The sequence below is a fragment of the Spodoptera frugiperda genome, chromosome 18, assembly GCF_023101765.2.
Source record: "Spodoptera frugiperda isolate SF20-4 chromosome 18, AGI-APGP_CSIRO_Sfru_2.0, whole genome shotgun sequence".
In the NCBI taxonomy this organism is placed as follows: Eukaryota; Metazoa; Arthropoda; class Insecta; order Lepidoptera; family Noctuidae; genus Spodoptera; species Spodoptera frugiperda.
Genome location: NC_064229.1, coordinates 3,356,401 through 3,360,307, shown reverse-complemented (window position 1 = coordinate 3,360,307; position 3,907 = coordinate 3,356,401). Strand labels below are relative to the sequence as shown.

The 3,907-nt window shown below is 34.9% G+C and overlaps 1 long non-coding RNA gene across 1 annotated transcript; it reads left to right on the top strand.

Moving 5' to 3' along the window:
- The first annotated feature begins 1,113 nt into the window (after positions 1–1,113).
- Positions 1,114–3,103, top strand: LOC126911707 (uncharacterized). The gene is made up of 3 exons (XR_007706232.1): positions 1,114–1,638; positions 2,362–2,447; positions 2,780–3,103. It is a non-coding gene; the product is annotated as an uncharacterized LOC126911707 (long non-coding RNA).
- The last annotated feature ends 804 nt before the right edge of the window (positions 3,104–3,907 follow it).

Below are 3,907 nucleotides of genomic sequence, written 5' to 3'. Positions count from 1 at the left end.
GCTTCTAAGTAATTGAATAAAAATCTTGGTGAGTAAATTATGACGGTACAAAGTGCCAAGTCAAGGCGAGGTAGAGGAGTAACAACATGGAGTGCGCATAGTAAACAAGTCACCTAGCAACAAAGTCAATCAAACATAGAAATATAGTATAGTGTCATAAATGACAGTTGCTATAAGGTAACTCAAGATGACGTGGTGGCCTGGAGTTTTATGACCGCTCATCGTGCATGAGAGCGCGGGTTCAAATCCTACCAACGGCAAGTACCAATGTGATGTGTGTTTGAGTGTTTTCGGACTTATATGTACTTTCTATGATGATTTAGACACCATTTTATAGTTTCAAATTGAAATCGCTAATCCGCATTGAGTGGTGATTATTTGATTAATGCTCAATACCTTTTCTATCCGAGAAGAGGCTTTGGTCAGCAGTGGCCACTAGGTTGTTGATGTGAACTAATTCAATATCTATACAACCACTTAGAATTAGTTGAATAACTTATTCAACGTCGTAATACAGCATAAAAATTTATAGAAATTTGTGTTATTAAAACAACCCTCATAAACTTACCAAGATTAAAACTAAACATCAGCTATGAACGATTTTTATTCTAAAACGATTAGTACTAAAGACGAATAAATACCAAGATAGAGATGATAATACCACATCAAATAATTATTATTGTCGCTATAATTTACATTACCACTCCATTTACTATCTACTCCACAATATGTCTATCTCTCTCTCCTGGCATTACCTAGGGACGTGGTTTGCAATTTTCAGGTACATGCATTGTTTACAACTGATGGAATGGGTGTTTCCTAGTACCGTGCTGTTACAAGGAAGTTTGCAAAATGTGTTATGTATATTTTCTTAACTTGTACTGTTAGATAAATCTTTGTGAACGATTTAATGTATTCAAATCACTTTATAAATTTATCTGTTGGTGTATTTGTAGGTTTTTTGTAGTAAGGAATGTATCTGTCGTCTAAGTTAATGATGTACACTTAATAGTATCTGCAGATCAAACATTATTAGTCTTTTCGATTCACAAGTTTCGTAGTACCATTTGTTCAAAACAACATGAATTTGTAAATGCAGACCAACTAAGTCTGAAAAGGACATCAACCAAAATGGGCTAGAGTTTTGAACAGCTGTATTGAGAAAAAAGAAGTTCACAAATAATTTAATAATAATATTTAATGAATTTTGATTTCTATTCGGGAGTGTAAATATAAATAATATTAAATAAGAATAAAAACAGTTTTGTAATTGATTATTGTTATTATTGGTGACACTGCCATGACAACAGTTTTGTGACAGTTCTTTTTCGTATTTATATTGTGAATATTATTTCGATTTTGGCTATTTTTGACGACTGTGCTATTCAAAATGGATTCTGGTGATTTTCTATCCGATAACCCCGGCTCACTCTTGGACTCAGTACCCGCTCAAACGTTAACCCTGGCAACGAAGCCGCTTTACATGAGGACGACCCCGTAAACTTGGACTTTCCGATTTTGCCTAGTGAATCTATATATTGTGTCAATTGTGGAACTGAAATCACTCACAGGAGAAGACACAATGTTAATCTTGTGGAAGTGCAGCGAGTTATACTGCAATGGATCGCACCACAAGTGGTAAGTCATTAAGTAAGTGTAAGTGGTTACTGCGCTCATATCATGTCTGTGATATGGTATTTAAGTTGGGCAAGGCATGAAAATGTAACTCCACCAGCTCAGTTTCTAGAAAATGTTTTGTTAACATTATGAAAATGAATAGTTTCACAAATAAACGATTTATTTTAAAGTGTTGAAGTTTTTTCATATATTATGTTTAATCATTAATTTGATACAAAGTTTCTTATCTATACGTTTTCTTTGTACTGTAAGCCGCTCAATAAAGTAAAAAATAGTACAATATTTTCATGTTCATGTTCAAGCCCAAACGCCATACAAAGTGGTTGATGTCCTTTTGAACTCAAAACAACACAATAGATCAGCTGTTATTTTTCAAAATTCATCAGTTTAAGTGAAACACTCAGTGCTAGCACATCGGTCCAATACCGCCCACACATCCATCGATAATTTCCCCGACTTTTACAACTAGTGTGGGATGAAACACAGCTGCACTGAACTTGAATCCCAGTCCAGATATTTCAATACATCCAAGACCATATCCCCCATTTTATTGCTCTTAACAAACTATATTTTCCTTTTACTGAAATTAGATCCTTCGCAAGTTGCTTCGTAGTTTCTTACTTTACGAGATATTTTAGGAGTCAAACAAGTTTCTCCTGTATAAAGTTCCGTCTAGTAATATTACCCAGCGGGTTCAAACTCACGACCTCATTTCCCTTCTAGTTTAATGTGTACAGAGAGCCGGTCTGCTGTTTTCTAAACAACGTTTTTCGTATGAAAATTGAAGGCCCTTGAAGCGTTCGTGTTGGGTAATTATTTTTTGATGTTCGTTCTAAAAAAGTAATATAACTAAAAAAGTCTACGAACTATGTTTATTTAGTAGCATCGTTGCAACTAAAATTTATGAGAACCAAGTTTCTAGTTTATTTTTTGAAGTACTAGCTTCTACCACCGGTTGCGTTCGCATTCCCGTGGAATAAAAAGTATCCTATCACCCAAGTCAGCTCATACCTTGTCTGAATAAACTTACGCTTAATTGACAAACAATCATCCAAAGATTCTAACAAACAAACTTTTGCATTTATAATATTAATGTGATGTGATGGTAGACATGTTATTATATAAAATTTTTCATATGCAGATATTATTTTTTTCTGTGTCAGCGTCGTGATCAGCAATGGATTTGAGGATGGAGCATTTGAGGATAATTATTGATAACGGTAATAAGATGGTTGCCGTGACAAAGATTACACAAATTATGGAAGGCTTATACGACAAGTAAGTTTTTTATGCCCCCATATAAGTCATTTGGTACAAGTAGATAAAATTTTGCTTTTAAAATTTATTCACACATTCAAGAGGTTATGACGACACCTCCATAAAATTTCACAATAAAATATTTCAATAAATACAGATTTCACAACTACTTTTTTGCATTACATTACGTAGTCTACTCCCCAAAAAAGTCAACACATAGTAATTGCTTCTTAGAAAACCAGCAATGGATTTCAAAAATGATTTTTATACGGATACTGATCACCAAGTATTTGGTATCAATTTTTTTAAACGTATTTTGAGCTGAAACTTTGTGTAAAAATTCTATTCAACCTGTATTCTTCAGTGCTCCTGATGTATATAGGTATTTTGTTACACGCTGTATAGTGTGCTAGTATGTCTCTGAGGTTCATCAATGTATAGGTCCCAAATTAATGATTTGGTTGGTGATGTTATCGTAAACAGGGATTAAGAAGTTAATGACGCTAGAAGGTCAATGACACTATCTGTCTGACGCAAGGCAGGAGTTATGAATAGACGAATGCCTTTGAGTGTGGGTTGGTGTTAGTACCTAAATGTAATGTCCAGGTAATAATAATATGTCCGCTGCATCGTTAGTCGAGTGGTTGCATGTGCGACTGCCGGACAAGGGGTCTCGGGTTCGATTCCCGGGTCGGGCAAAGTATTACTGGGCTATTGTCAGTTTTTCGGAAATTTATCAGTAGAAGTACGGTGTCTGGAATTGTGCCCAGATATGGCAATAGGCTCACCCCCTATTGCATGGAACTTATAACACAAATGGTCAAAAGTGGGTGTACATTGTATAATAGCATTAGGTGCCGCAAGGTGCGCCTCTGCCTACCCCTTCGGGTATAAAAGGAGTGACATTGCATAATAATATGTCTTGGACTTTGATGTGTATACATAAAGCTATAGAAGTATAATTTAATTAATTTATGATAAAAGATTTCAACCAAAGCTCAAACTTTTACAC